The 16,362-nt window shown below is 45.4% G+C and overlaps 1 protein-coding gene across 1 annotated transcript in view; it reads left to right on the top strand.

Moving 5' to 3' along the window:
- Positions 1-15,309: 15,309 nt before the first annotated feature.
- Abca1 (ATP binding cassette subfamily A member 1) overlaps positions 15,310-16,362 on the top strand; it is a 120,553-nt gene continuing 119,500 nt past the window's right edge. The window contains exon 1 of the mRNA XM_041656734.1: positions 15,310-15,507. The gene's annotated coding sequence lies outside the window, so the exon portion shown is untranslated. The remainder of the gene's footprint in view (positions 15,508-16,362) is intronic.

Raw genomic sequence — 16,362 nt, 5'->3', positions numbered from 1 at the left:
AAGGTGTGATTTGAGTTTTACTGAAAGCATTAACTTGTTCATATTCCACCTGCATACACATATGGATAACCTCTGACATAACCATGAGAAACAGTCTTTGGTAAAGAACGGAAGTCAACATTTTATATAACACAGCAGATGATGGGTAATATTCTTGGAAGGGAGTTGACGAGAAAAAAACTACAAATTGACTTAACAAAGCAAAGCAAGGACCCAGAAAGCTATGAGTTACTAGGGGTCTTGCTTTTGATTAGCAAGCTGTAGTTCTTAACTTTAATAGCCTGCAGTGGGTGGTCCCCACCCCTTCAGCTAGGGTAAATTGTGAAAGAAAAGCATTATGAAGTGTTCCTCAAATCCAGGTCTGTTCATACTGACACCACACATTTAAAGGAAGGTAGGATTATTTTCACAGTGGATCTCAGTTCTCCAGCATAGCTCCTTAGCTTTCCTGAGATGGACCCCATATGCCTCCACTCCCCACTGAGTGACCTTCCTGAGCTACAGACACAGTAGGCAGTGTGGTGTGTGCCCACAGTATTTCACTTGCGAAAGTTGTAGTTCATTTGTGTTTCCTGTGTGTGTGCGTGCGTGTGTGTGTGCGTGTGTGCGTGCGTGTGTGTGTGTGTGTGTGTGTATGGTGTGCAGGCACTATGGTAGCTTAACTTGGGTAACAATAATTCTTGCTCTTTCTGACCTCACATGGCAAAAGGGACATAAAGAATGCAAAGGGACCTAGACTAGCCTCTGCTAAGCAGTTTCACAATGGTATTATTCCTTGCATGAGGGCAGAGCCTTTATTACTTATGTCCCCATCTTCCAACATTGTCACACTGGGGACTGAGTTCCCAACAAATGTATTTGGGGACATATTCAGACTGCAGCAATGGCATCTACTGGTAATGATACTCTCCTCCCCTTAGCCACTGCTGCACCGGTTGGTGCACTCTGGAGTTACCGCTCCATGTAGTCTTCATCCCTGTTCCTTCTCAGATCCTGCTTCTGGGAGGCTCCAAAGAGGACAGGTAGGTACTGCTTAGAGGTTATATGGCCCCGGTCACAAAGCACATGACAGTGACTTACATGAGCCAGGACTGGAGCTCAGAAGCCCAAGGTGCTCCGGTTTATGCACTTTGTCCTTCTAAAGACATCTTTTTGCAAGTCCAGACACATATATGTGGGTATTTTGTGGGGGAGGGGTTGACCAAGGAATAAGTGCATCTCTCTCTCTCCCTTTCTCTTTCTCCTCCCTCCACCCTGTGTGTGTGTGTGCGTGTATGTGTGTGTGTGGGGGGGGGGGGGTACATCTGGGGAAGTATGAGAGGAAGTAAAGACGATGGAAGGACAGGCTCATCCAGATAGTTGCTCCAAACGTTTCCCGTCCCAGGCTCACGTCAGTTCCAGGACTCAGGGTCTGGTTGGGAACCTCTGTGCAAATGATGCCGGCCAAGTAGCAGAGGTGTGGTGTTCATGAGAACTAGTGAATATCAGGATGTCCTGTTCCAACCTCTGCCTGGCTCTACACCCCTGAGTGTAGGGCAGGAACATGCAGGCTGGGTGATGGGGCAGGAAGATTCGGCAGGACTGTGCTATCTGCAGGGAAGGAAGGGCAGCTTGACTAGTGGAGTCTGTAGCTGCCATCTGAGCTCTTGGCTGCAGCTGTCTCTGAATAGGACAAAGCAGGGGGCCACAGGGAAGGAAGTCTTTAGGGAGGGGGCAGTGTTTTAGTAAAGGAATTTCCTGAGGAGGTAGAGACACAGAACTAACTTTTCCTAATCTGTAGCTCAGGCCTGTGAACCTGGGCTGCTCAGCAAGGCGCCCTTTGCAAGAAGCTTGTAGGCATTTGCATGACTTGACAACCCTGTTGGGCGGAAGGTTTGACAGCCAAGTGTTCTGGGCTCTATCTGTCACTGACAGTAATCTAGGCTAGTCATTTCACTCCTTAGTGCCTTCGTCTTAATTATGTTCTCATTGCCCAAGGTGAGAGTCCAAGGCTTTTTATAATGCCACGGGCATCAGAATTCTTCCACCAGCAAATGCGACGGGGAGCATGGAGCCAAGAATATTCCATTGTCACCTCATGGGATGACATCTTTAAAATCATTTTTAAAAGCCATGTTCAAGGGTGAAATGCCCAGTGATGGTTAGACACTGTGGAGTTCTAGGAAAAGCGTTAGTGACAGAATCCTATGCATGTCAGCATCAAGACTTTATCTTACATATACAAGTGACAGCTCTTAGTTTGCTGTTTAACTATCCTCGAGCCACTATGCCTTTATTGAGATCACGCTAAGTCAGGCATTTGACCATTAAACAGCTTGCCAAATGGGCAGCCAATCACCCCCATTTGTGGTTAGTTTGGAAGGAACTTGAAAGTGGCCCTTGCAGCTGTCTGTTTACTCTCTGCCCTGTCTCTGATTTCTCTCACAGGCTTTATGACTGGCACCTTTTTATTATTTTTGCTCCACACAGAGTTGGCAGATTGCTGTGTCGGAAGGTTTAACAGAACGTGATCTTGCGGTAGCCAGCTTTCTAGAGTGGGGCAGTGTTTTGGTAAAAATAATGCTGGCCACGAGGAGCAGCAAGTCCCAGGCAGGGAGCCACATGGCGGGTGAGAAACCTCGGTGGGGCAGGCAGTCCCACAAGGTAGAGCCGTAGCCATGGCAGGTGAGAGACAGACAGACAAGCACACCATGCAGAGTGAGGTTGGATATTTATTTAGTGGGTTATGGAGGGGAAAGGGAAAGGGGGGAGGGGAGAAGGGAGAAGAGCAGAGAGAGAGAGAAACGGGGAAGGAAGGGGAGAAATGGAGAGAAGGGAGTGAGGCAGAAGGAAAAGACTTAGGCTGGAAGCAGAAGATCAGCTTGCCTCAGTGGATGGGAAGGAGTGGGCAGGGCTTGTCTCTTAAAGGGACAGGACAAACCATTATAGGTAGTCTGCCCTGGGTTGGCATTATCTGGGAGCCCTAGCACTGAGTCCTGGTGACCAGGCTATGCTATGAGTGGCCCAGCTGGACTGGTTATAAGCTGTACACCTGCTTCTGAATAGCAGCCAGCTTGGATGCTGATCACTCGGCACTAACCAGACAATGCTTCTCTGCTTCAGGAATAACTTTTAAGGAAGGACATTGTTTTCTAGAGAAAGGAAAGCAAAAATCTCATGTGACCAAATCAGGAAGCCAGCAGGAAAAGAACATGGTGGAAAAGAAACTATTAAAAAAAAGTTATTACATTTTTTTTGTATATGCATGAGTACATTTACAGTGCTTGTGTCATGGCTAACATATATAGGTCAGAGGACAGCTTGAAGAACTCAGTTCTCCCTTTCCATCATCATGGTCCCAAGCATGAAGGTAAGCAGATCACTTGCAGGAGCCAGTTGCTTCCTTCCATCTCCTGATCCTGGGGATTGAACTCAGGTCATCAGGTTTGGCAGAACCTTTACCCACTGAGCCACCTCACCAGGCTTCTAGAGAAACTTTTAAACATATATTATTAATTTTGAAATACTCTAATACTCTATGATAAGATCTAATACTTAATTGATTGTCAATTCCTTGTCAGTCATGAGCTAAATTTTCCTGCATACAATGGGTTCATAATCCTTAACATAAAGCTATGAGACAGTTGCTATTATTGTCTTTGTTTTATGAATGGGAAAACTGAGACAGAGAGAGAGAGTAATATAGACTGTCCAGAGTCATTCAATTTAAAAGTCAAAATCGGGATTAGAAACACAACCACCTGGTTTCAGAATCCTCATACTTAGTGATTCCACTGCCTCATAAAGAGAGTGTTTCATTCCTGTAAGAAAGGAAGCCCTGGCTCTTTGAGTTCAGGCACACTGCAGACTGAGAGGGAAGGGGTGGGGCTCGAGTAGATAGATCTCAGATCTCCAACAAGACTCTGCAGACTGAGCTGGACCTCATCTGTCTCCACTTCCTGCTGGGTGACCTTCCTGAGCTAGCGCCTCAGAAAACAATTCGGCCTGTGATCACCTTGTTTTATTCAACTCTTTGCTTTCTGCCTTCACACTTCCTGGAAAAGCACTTCTAAGTTTGGGGAAATTCTCGGCCCTCTAGCCTGAGCACATTAGCAGTTTCTTGGAATAGTCCCAGAGCTTTCAGGTTAGGTTGTTGCTCTGTGCCTTCTGGATACATGTGCAGGCCCTGAGGGAAGAGATTTTTGGATTAATAAAAAATGACAATCTGAGGAAACTATTTGCACCACATGTAAAAGTCAAGAAGTGAAAGGTTTGGCTTCACAAGCGCTTCAGACAACAAAGGGATGAACACTGGGCTAAAAGTCGCATTGCAAAGATGCTCTGTCCTGCCAGAGCTGGAAAGAAAATAAATCAAAAGGATTATAATTGTGTTGAACACAATTTAAAGACTAATGAGAACAATGGTAGAGGGCTGAGGACCAAGGGATACATCTATAGATCTACTAGAATGACCAAACAGGACAACAAAAAAGCAAATGTTGAGGGAATGGGAAGCATTTGAAGTCTCCGACACAGCCAGCAAGACTACAGAACGGTGCAACCACCTGGAAATTGCTTAGAGAGTTAAATGTGCAATTTCCCTAAAATCCTGTGGTCACTCGTCTGGGTATTACACTAGAAAAATGAAAATTTATATCTACACATAAATCATATGCATGTGACTATAGCTGGTCTATTTTAACTGCCAGGCACTTGGGGGAAATGCCCTTTAGTGGGTGACTGTGCAAACTCTAGTACAATGAAGCAAAAAATTGAAACAAAAACGATTTAACCCCAGAACTGTTAAGATGTGCAGTAATGTAGATGGATTTCCAAGCTTGTGCTAAGTGGAAGACGCTGATGCCAAAGTGTTCTGAGCATGTGTCTCCATCTATATAACAGTCCCAAAAACACCACCAACAACAACAATGATGAGGGCAGAGACCAGTTGGGAATTTGCAGGATTTGAGGTATGTGGGACACACGACTTTAAGGAGAGATAGCACAGGGACTCTTCTGAAAGGTGACAGTCTGTATCTTGACCCTGGTGATGACAGCACAAATATTTACATCTGTTAAGATGCACAGAAGTGTGTGCCACAAGGACATCTCTTGTAAGACAATGTGATCTATCTTCTACATGTCCCTCCCCAAAGGCAGCCACCCTCACACTCTGTGCGAGACACTGATGACAACTGTCGTGGAGGGTAATTTGGCTACATGCATAAAATGTAAAGCTGAAAGAGCCTTTGGTAAAGGAAGGTACTCTGCAGCAAAGGAGAAACGGAAACACAAACCCAGTTGCAAACCCTTTGATCTACAATGGTGTCCTGCCTGTGAGGTTGCTAGTGCAACGGAGGCTCAAAGCTTATGGGACTAATCAATCATTAGCTGCTTTGATTTAAGGCCTACTAAATGAGATGGAATCCATCTATACCCAACATTGCTTGGTGACCAAGAACCTGAGACTAGATAGCCCAGGGGCTAACAGTAAAACAAAATACTACTATTCTAAACAACAACAAAATGTAGGAATTAAAAAGGAAAAAATGAAAACAACAACAATTAAAAAAATTCCTAAGGCACTGGGCTGTGGTGTCACAGGTCTTTAATCCCAGTCTTTGGGAGGCAGGGGCAGATGGATCTCTGAGTTCGAGGTCAGTTTAGACTACAGAGTATGTTCCAGGACAATCAGAGCTACTCAGAGAAACCCTGCCTCAAAATAAATAAATAAATAAATAAATAAATAAATAAATAAATGAAAAACAAAAAACAAACAAAAACTCACACAAACCCCACCACCACCTCCAACAAAAAACTCCAAAGGACATTCTGCTACTCATAAATCAGTGCTTTGCCCAGCCACCGGGGAAGTTTCCTCATATAGCAGATGGGAACAGAGTCCCATAGCCAGAGAGGGAGGGAGGGAGGGAGGGAGGGAGAAAGGGAGGGAGGGAAGGAGAGAGAGAGAGAAAGAGAGAGAGAGAGAGAGAGAGAGAGAGAGACTGACCTACTGACTTTGGAATACTTAACCCTAAATAGGATGTCTCTATCAAATCCCTCCCCTCAGGGCTCAGAAAACTCTGAGGAAAAGGAGGCAGAAGAAGCAGAAGAAGCAGAGGGGATGGAGGACAGCAAGGAAGCAAGGCCCTCTAAATTCACAGGATGGAAGCATATATGAACTCACAGAGATGAGGCAGCATGCACTGTGCATGTTCAAATATGCATCAGACAGAGTTCTAGAGGTGAAAGGACAAGTATATACATGCCCCCATCCCTAGGACACATGCCCCATCCCTAACCCAGAAGCTATATCCACTTGATAACCACTTAGCAATGAAAATTTAGTTTTCTCCAAGGGACTCTCACTGGGAAAACAAAGTACTTCTAAGGGAAGGCTGCATGCCCAGCAAAAAACAAACTCAGTGTTTTCTTTGGAGGTTCCTTGTCTCATAATGTATTGCCAGGACTTTTTAAAATACCTTATTTTTAATTTTTGTTTTATTTATCCTTATTTTTCTCCCTCCTTTAATCCTACAGGTCCTTTGGGTATATATTATGGCTTCCAGTTTAATACTTTTATGGGACTGGTGAGTGTAAAAAAACTTGTGGGTCTATGTTTGTTTCTTGTGCCTTTTCTTGGTCCCCCTTTCATTCCGTTTGTTTTGTCCTATTTTGATGTGTTTGCTTTTGTTTTATCTCTTTTAAATTATTAGTCCTTTCTTCCTTTTTTTGTTTTTTCCCTCCCTCCTTCCCTCCCTCCCTCCTTCCCTCCCTCCCTCCCTCCCTCCCTCCCTTTCTTTCTGTCTGTCTGTCTTTCAAAGATGCCAGTTTGCTTTCTAATGAGGACAAAAAGAGGTGTGATTTGGATGGGTGTGGAGGTGGGAAAGATCTGGGAGGAGTAGGGTGAAGGGAAACTGTAGTCAGATTATATATATTGTATGAAAAGTAAATCTATATCCAATAACAAGCAAAGGTAAGAGGACTGGACAAAGGAAAAAAATAGATTAATTTAAATGTCATACCACCCTAAAAAGGTTCTGCGTGAATATACTACAAAATGCCACTTAAGCTACATACTCTAACACTGCTGAACCAAACATTATTTCTGTTGATCTATTTAACTCTTGAATATGTGTAGATTATAAATACATTATAAGAATATCTGTAAGTCGTTGCCTTTGATATGCAAGGTGCAAATTCTTGGGTTGGAGAAAAATAACTGCAAAATGCTTATGGGGTTGAAAATCAAATATTGAACCCTTACTAGATATAAAGTATAATTTTATGTATAGGGTGACTGATGGAGGAAGGTCATTGGTTAAAAAAATAAAGAAACTGCTTGGCTGGCCCTCATAGGTTAAAACATAGATGGGTGGAGTAAACAGAACAGAATGCTGGGAGGAAGAGGAAGTGAGCTCAGACTCGACAGCTCTCCTCTTGGAAGCAGACGCCTCAGAAGAGATGCCATGCCCTGCTCCCGGGCAGGCAGACACGATGAAGCTCCGACCCAGGATGGACGTAGGCTAGAATCTCTCTGGTAAGCCACCTCGTGGGCTACAGCAGAATATTAGAAATGGGCTAGTCCAGGTGTGAGAGTTAGCCTAGAAGAGGCTAGATAGAAATGGGCCAAGCAGTGTTTAAAAGAATACAGTGTCCATGTAATTATTTCGGGGCATAAGCTAGCCAGGTTGCCGGGGTGATGGGGATGCAGCCCCGCCGCTCCTATTACAACAGGGTGACTGAGGTAATCTCATGAAAAAGCCATTTCTTACTCAATTTAAAAATTATGCCTGAATGAGTTGACGGTTGACTTAAAAACAACTTCTTTTCAAGCACCCAGGTTTTTTTATAATTAAGTTACCATGACTCTGTAGTTCCAATGAGGAAGTTATATTCTCTCATTTGGGTTTGCCATGACACGGTTTTAAGAAAATGAAGCGTGTGAAGTCCAAGTTTGGTTTTCACTGTCGTGTGCGGTATGTGTATGACACACTGGCCATTTCCCAGAACACCAGATGACAGAGTGTCTGCAGAACAGATGATGACCGTATCGCAGGGACTGAAAATGCTCTCAGTCTAGGCTGAGGGCTCACCCAGGGAGGCATTGTCTCCCTAGCTGCCTGCATGCTTTCCCTGACCTGTTGCCTCTCCACCTTCACCTCACTGCCCCCCACTCCACCCCTCCCCCCTGTAGTGCTATTTTTCTTCTTGCACCTTTTGTTTACCTTCAGGCTTCCTGTGGAGACTCCTTAGTAATCATGAAAGCTCTGTCTTAGTTTAGGCTTGTTCCTAACTAGTTCTTGTAACTTAAATTAACCCATTTGTATTAATCTAAGCCCTATCACATTGCATTGCCTCTCCTTCATCTGAGTATCTCCTGTTTCCTCTCTGTTCTTCGCTTCTCCTGCACTTCTGGATTCCTTCTCCTCTTTCTTTTTCTTATGGAAATCCTGCTCATACCTCCTACCTAGCTATTAGCTGTTTGGCTTTTTATTACACCAATCACAGCACATACATCGTCACACAAGTATCTCACAACAGTCTTAATTGTCTTCTTCAGGTTCTCTCCTGCTCATTGTCAGTGGACACACATGCTTCTAAAACATGCTAGGACAGACTGGGCGGTGGTGGCGCACGCCTTTAATCCCAGCACTCCGGAGGCAGAGGCAGGCGGATCTCTGTGAGTTCGAGGCCAGCCTGGTCTACAAAGGTAGTTCGGAAAGCTGGGCTGTTACACAGAGAAACCCGGTCTCAGAAAACCAACCAACCAAACATGCTAGGATAGCTGTTTTCACGTGGCAATTACGGTTTTCCCCCAGCAGCTGTAAACTCTCTTTTCCCACTGATTATTTATAAACTGTATTTTCCTAACTAAAAATTAAACCTTCTTATCCCAGAAAAACCGAAAACTACAGATATGTGTGAAAATATGACTCATAGTCTTACTACCCACAGAGAACGGCTGCTAACATCTAGGTAAGAGTCATCAGTAATTTCTATGCAAATATGTTCAATGAAAAAAACTATAAATATATCAAAAACCTTCTAACTATGAATCACGTATGCATAGAACCATATCTTTGTTTTTTCAATTAACATTTACCATGGACAGTTTCTTGTGTCATTAATCTTTAAAAACAAACATTTTAATTTCTCATGGCTGTACAACATTCTATCATGTGAATTTAGCAGAGTTTATGGAGAATCTTTATGTGGTTAGATGATTAAACTGCTTTGAAATGATCACTCTTGTAAGCAATAAGTGAAAAATATTCTTGAACAAGTGCTGGATCATATTTTATTTTTTAATTCGTTAGTTTTTTGTTTGTTTTTTTGTTTGGTGTGCTCATGGATAGAAGCCATTGAGAATGTGGGGTCTCTTGATCTCTCATTTGTTATTTGAGACAAGGACTCCCCCTGAACCTGGAGACAAGCACCATCGACCCTGCACTCCCTACCCACCCCTCAGCCCACCACTCCTAGCTTTGCATGTGGTTGCTCAATGTCCCTTAATGTCCTCATGCTTGAACAGCAAATACTCTGAGCCATCTCTCCAGCCCCGTCACTGTATTTTTTTTTTACATTCTCTTATCACAAATTTCTTCCAGTCAGTTAGTGGGTCTGAGTCTCCTGGTCCACGATGTTGGGCTGACCATCACCTTGTGGCTTCACGGCTCACACCATCGTTCTCCCACTTTCCCCTTGCCTTTAACCTGTGGTTTTTTTTTTTTTTTTTTTTTTGTGTGTGTGTGTGTGTGTGTGTGTGTGTGTGTGTCTCAACTCCTCCATTTTGCTTTCTTTTCTCATTTAGACATCATGTCAAGGCTGTCTAGCCCCAGTGCTGAGCATTCAGACTTCTTACTGAATTGAGGTGGGTGAAGGACCAGTCAAGAAAGGATCATACGAGATCAGTGTTCATGTAAGTACTACAGCAGGCCCTGAAGCCTGGAGGACGTTCCTTCAGACACCGGCTAAATCTGGGACCAGCTAAAACATGACTCAGATTTCATAGCACATCCCAACTCACCAGAAGCATGACCACAGAGGGGGAAACAGGAGGGTCCCAGCACAGTTGGAAATTTGGTCTTTCAATAGCATGAATGTTGGTTCTGTTTAAACAACTGTTGAGAATCCACATAGGGTCCACAAGGAAGGGTCCCTGAGGACAATAAATGCCAGCCAATGCCTCCTGGAAGGTGGTCCCCAGGGTCCACAAAGAGGAAGGGAAAAGAGACTTGTTTCTTTGGAAGCTAGGAGAAGGAGATCTGGACCATTTCTTAGGATTTATCTTTTAATGACTTATTCTTTTGTGTCACAGAGAAGGACAACTCTTGGCAAAGGCATAAAACCATCCCTCCTCCCCCAAATCACTGCCAGGAATGTGGATTCCTCAGTGTCAGGAAAGGACTCTGAATAAGGGGGGAAATGCAGATGCAGAAACTCTGCTATAATAAAGACTGGGCTTTCTTTAATCCCCCAAGTCCAACTATTTTCTTCTCACACATGTGTCCTTATGTGTAAGTTCCCTCTGTGAATCTGCGGAGAGGCATGTCGATAGACTTGAGCTGGGGATAAATGTTATTTACGATTTGAATACTTGAAAGGTCTCCCTCTTATCTACTCTTAATGCTACAACAGACTACGTCTTCTATATTCCAGGCTAACAGTGTAATCGGATGGCTCAGGTGGATCTGATGGAAAGGGTTTCCAAACCCTAGGAAAGCACATGGTTCAGTCTGTGGGATGGCAGCAGGCAGCTGGAAGACAGGAAGGAGAGGATGAAGCTGGAATCCTGATGTACAATCACCTTCAAAGGCCTTCAGATGCTACAGGTTCAAAACAATTCCTAGGTCATCTGAAGGGACTTGAAGTGCAGTTTTGTTTGTTTTTGGCAGCTAAGGACAACAATAAGAAGCGTGCTTGTTTCAGGTTGGGGGGGATGCGCGTGATGATTGTTTTTGTTCGGTGTGATTTAACTACCTTCCCTCTTCCTTCCTCCCCAAGTGACCAGTTTTCCTCTAGGGAAGATGACTAGGAGGAGAAAGGAGCAGCCTTTTGCAGGATCCTGCAGTACAGAGGGCCACATTCCAGGCTTGAAGTCAGCAGTGGGGATGGAGGTAAACTAAAACCTTTAAAAGGTTCAGAAGCAGTACCTTGGCCCTGAAGTTCTTTTAAATGAGAACGGAAAAGTGGAGACAGAGACAGAAATGTTAACCTTGTGATTCTGCAGAGTCAATGATGTTTTTAAGTGAAGTTTTTTGTTTGTTTGTTTTGTTTTTCTGAGGAAAGATTTAAAGGGAAGATAAGAAATGTTGTGTGTGTGTGTGTGCTTTGTAACTTGCAGAATGTCTTCAACATTTTGTGCTGATAAATGTTGATAAGTGGCTTGCTTAAGGAAAACAAAACAAAATCAAATCAAAGCTAGGAGGAATGAAAAAGAAAAACCAAGCAAACAAGCTCTGATTTACGATTCCCAATGGAATAAATCTTCATGATGCTGACCATTTCAAGTTAGCCCTGAGGATGCCTATTGTGGGGTTGCTGAAGGGCACAGCTGGCCCTTCTGAGCAGTGTGAACTGGCTGCAGCACACCCAGGACAGATTAAAGTGAACCAAGCCACCGAGAATCTGCATAGAAGAACATATAGAAACAGAGAAGAAAACCTGTGAGTGTGTGTGCGTGGATGCTGAAGTGCCTGTACTAACGTGTGTGTGTGTCTGACACACAGAGAGAGGGAGGTGGTTAAAGTAGCAGAACAGCCAGAAAAGAACCAGGCTCATGCAATTGAAGAACTAGCTACAGTAAGGCAGGTGTGGCCAACAGTGTCAAATACCAGAGTTCAAATAGCCTAAGTACCTAAAAGAGGCCATCAACATTACCAGTTATAAACTGTCAGTCTGAGTTTTAGGTATTTCTCTGTGTATTATAATAATAAAAGGAATTCTCGATTCTTTGTGTCACTGACTTGGACAGAACAGCCTGGGATTATTGGTACAACACCTGCTTTTTGACATGGGTTTGGGGGATACAAACTCAGGCCCTCATGCTTGCATGCTGAATACTTTACTGGCTGGACTGTCTCTAATTCTCTTTTTGAAAATCTGAACTATATTTCATTCTCTAATGATTGGTCAGTAGGTTTTCTTACACTACAAATTTCACTACAAATTCTTGGAAGATCGTTTTATTAATATTTTTAGAGATTCTTCACCGAATTTCTGCATTGTTCTATTTTTTTCATCTGCTGGAAACCAAACAGTAGGCGTACCAGTCAAGAAACAACCCATGCAGTGAAAATCATCTTTATTTGTTTTTTAAAAAAGACTTTGTTTTAAATAAGGTCTATATAGAGCGGCTGCTAGATATGTATGAAAGGTATCCTCCAAGCATCACCCTTCATGGAATCTTGATTTGAAAGCCTTCATGGAATGATAAAATTGAACTTTTTGTATCTCTATGACCTCTAACAAGGTCTGCACAGCCACAGCTGCCTGAAGGTCAAGCCTAAAATTAGAAGATCCCAGGGTCATCTCAGAATAGAACCTCAAGCCATGCATGGCGCATTTATGGAAGCTCCTACTTCAGAGCAACAGCAACGGAGAAAGGGCCTCCCCATTTAAGTAGAAAGGGCTCGCTAGGACAAGGTTTGAGTTTTTGGAGAAAACGTTGTAGGTTTCAGAAGATGAGGGAGGGAAAGCTCGTGGAAGCATGCGCAGAACAAACCAGCCAGAGACACTCAGAGGCTGGAAGGGAGAGATTCCTGCTTTGAAATTTCGTTCTCTTGGAAGGGTGATCTCAAATAAGTTCTAATTGCTGAACTCCAGCAGTTGTGTGATATGATGCTCACCCACTGGCATCAACATGCCACTCGGTGTCAACAGACAAATGTCGTGTGTAACGTGGATGAAACATTTGGTCTCTGCATGAGCTTAAGGATAGAGAGCTACAGAACAGGTATGTACACACAATCCCAACATTGCTGTGTGCTGGTTTATTCACTGCAGTGAGTTGAGTGGGCGGGCAGATTCTGATCCCCACAGAAGTTCTTAGTTAAAGGGATCAAGTTTGGCTTCAGAGCCATTGCCTTCACGTAGTGAGGGTCCAGGGATGCTCTGCCTGGGGCATCTTTCTTCCTAGTCTTTCACCTTCCTCTAGCATCTTAACTCCCTGATTTGCATGGTGCCTAACTGTTGCCTACTTCCCAGTAGAGAGCCCCCGGATGTTAGCTTTTACATTTAAGATCAAGAATGGGCTTATGTTACACAAGTGTTATGTTTGTATGCACATGTGTGTACCTATACATGGCAGGTGACTGTGGTGTCAGATTGTGTCAGAGCTCCTAGAACATGAGTTAGAGAGTTGTGAGCCACTATGTCGTGCTGGGGACAGACTCTTGGGAGCCACAAGAGTATGCGGAGGAGGAGGGGAGAGAGAGAGAGAGATCTAATCTTACTAAACCCATATGAAGAGTGATAGTTTTCCCTTAGGCATTCTTCTTCTTACACAGATGGTCATTGACATTATTTTAAATTCTTTGCTAGTACTGGACTTTTGAAAGCCTGGCACAGGAAATAGTTTATAGGCTCCAGATGTCACTAAAAAATGCCACTGATGCTCAGTCAGAGAGATTCTGTTTATGGTGTCCTTCTTCCAAGGACTTCAAAGCTTTCAACAAATTCCCTTTCAGAAAACTCCTCGGAGACCTAGAGAACATTCTCCTTTCTTGAAAGATGAGAAAACACAAGGCCTAAAGATGGGGCTTGTTGGCAGAGTGCTGGCCTAGCATGCAAGAAACAGGGTTCATCTCCCTGTACTATACAATCTGGGCGTGGTACCCCGCTCCTGTAATTTTAGGCCTGGGGAGGTGGAAGCAAGAGGGTCAGGAATTCCAGGTTATTGAGCTTACCACCAGACTACCTAAGACTCTGTCTCAATGAAAATAAAGACAATAAAACTTCATCTAACTTTGATCCAGTTTGACATCAAAATCCACTCTTGTGACCACAGCTGCCCTAGGTTGTGGCTTGCAAGTACCAATTGTCAATGGAGGAGGTGTGTGTGTGTGTGTGTGTGTGTGTGTGTGGTCTTTTGGCAGGCTTGGTAGTTCTGGAATATGATGAAGCTTGGGCCAAGAAGAGAATGATGTTAGGAACAGCTATTTTACACCATCCCTACCCAGGTTCAGATCCAACTGAGGAGCTGAAGTGTGAAGCTGCTTTTCGAAGCCGCTGTCTTTATCAAGGAAGGAGATTTTTATTTCAGTTTGTTAGCTTATTGCAGGATGCACCTTGTAGGCTTGTAGTATGGAGCCTCTTGCCTGTGTCGTGTGGGGCAGTCTGGTATCTGATTGCCCATGGAAATAACTGAGAGAAGCTGATGGCGATCTTGAGTGGTTATGTAATTTCCCAAGGCAGTCTAAGCGTGTTTTGAAAAGCCTTATGAGTTAAAATCCTAGCCTTGGGCATTATATTGAAAATAAAGTGCCCCCCCCCGTTATTTAGAAAGAGAAGCAAGGAACTCTTCATGATCCTCTTAAGGCTCTGTCTTTCTGCCCCCCCCCCGTGTGTGTGTGTGTGTGTGTGTGTGTGTGTGTGTGTGTGTGTCAGACTGGGACTCTTGAAGGCAGCAGGTTTTTTGAAAAATCAAAGTCAAGGTTTGAGACTGAAAGCAAAATCAGGCTGATAATTACGCTACCCACCCTCCACTCCTCCCCCTCGTCTCTCCCCACCCCATCTATGGCTTTGAAAGGAAAAGAGAGAAAATGATAGGGTTCTGGACCGGTCAGCCTTCCTATCCAACCTGGGGGCTGAGTAAACTAACAAAAGGAGGGAGGAGGGGCACAAAAATATCCCTTCCAACTAACCAAGCAACCGAGCAAGCAAGCAAGCAACCAACCAACCGAAACCCCTAAACTATTGCAGAAAGCAAGAGTTTAGAGGAAGCGTCGCCGCCCCCCCCACCCCCCCCCACTCCCCAACCCCCATTCCCTCCGCTCAGGGAATGCGGACTCCCTGGTGCACCTCAAGCCCGGAGTTTCTCGGTCTCGAGGCTGTCTAGGTCAGTGCAGGGGCTGCGAAAGCAGACCCCGTGCAAACGTCACCGTGCGCCCCGGGTGCCCGCCGAGGCGCACCGTCGCCCGTTTAAGGGGCTGGCCGCGGCTCCACGTGCTTTCTGCTGAGTGACTGAACTACATAAACAGAGGCCGGGAAGGGGGCGGGGGAAGAGGGAGAGAACAGCGTTTGACCGGTAGTAACCCCGGCGCTCGGCACAGCCGAATCTATAAAAGGAACTAGTCGCGGCAAAAACCAGCAATTCCGAGGGCGAGCGAGCGGGACGGGACCAGCCGAGCCCACACCTCTCTCCGCAGCGCAGGGCTGGGCAGGGGCGCCGCGGGACCCGCTCAGCCACAGCCGGTTTGGGGCGCTGCTCTGCTCCGTTCCCCCGCCCCACACTTTTTCTCTCCCCCTTTCTGGACGGGTTTGTGCAGGGTGGGAGAAACACGCAAACATCAAAGTGGAAGACAGGTAAGAGGTTCTTCACTGACTTAGGCATTTTGTTTCGGGGCCAAGGAAGCTCTGGGAAGCTCTCTGTTTCCGGGACTTTGGTCCTTGAATCCCCATATCCCCTACCTCTAGGGATGCAAATAGGGCAGGGAAGGCATAACTTGAAGGAGGAGGTCTGGGAAGGGCCGTGACGACCCTGAGACGCACAGCTGCCGCACTCGGGTGTCCGGTAGCCTGAGACCTTGGAGAGCATCTCTGGCCTGCAAGATGGACCTCAGGAGTAATGGGAGCCAGGGTTCTCGGGCGTCCTAGGGGCGCAGCCACTGAGGTGGGGAGACAAGGATCCTCTGTGAAGCGTCTCCCTTTGTCTGGCTCCGGGTCGGCGGTCGCCCACAAGTGTAACATCAGACTACCCACTCCGTTATTAAAGAGGTCAGTGTTGGCCTCTGACTTGGAGATCCGCTCCTCGGGACTGGGGCGGCGTGCCCTTGTTTCCAAAGAACTCGAGTAGGAAGTGTCCCAAACGCAATCTTTTTGTGTCAGCGCGTGTTTGAGGACTCGGGGCTTTGTTTGACCTGGGGGTCCTACCCACGGGCTTAACTGCGCTCTGGAAAGCTGCAGCCCCTGGCGCAAAGTGGGAGACGAGTATTGTTCCTTCTAAAGACAGAAAACTTAAGAGAGCCCGCAGAAACTTCAAACTGGGGTGTCCATTTCCCCCTCATTCCCTAACCCATCTTCCTGCTTTTTGCTGCTTGTTCCTTGGGCCGATTTAGGGCCGAGCACCGACAGAGAAGCTGGGGCTAGGTAGTGCAGCCGAATGACCGCGAGTAACCCCGGCGGGCGGCGCAGAACTCGCGACTCGGGTGCTGGGCCCGG

This window comes from Microtus oregoni, unplaced genomic scaffold (genome assembly GCF_018167655.1).
Source record: "Microtus oregoni isolate MIOR12 unplaced genomic scaffold, Mior012 000008F_ref0000371, whole genome shotgun sequence".
Lineage (NCBI taxonomy): Eukaryota > Metazoa > Chordata > Mammalia > Rodentia > Cricetidae > Microtus > Microtus oregoni.
This window is presented reverse-complemented; position numbering and strand designations above follow the sequence as displayed.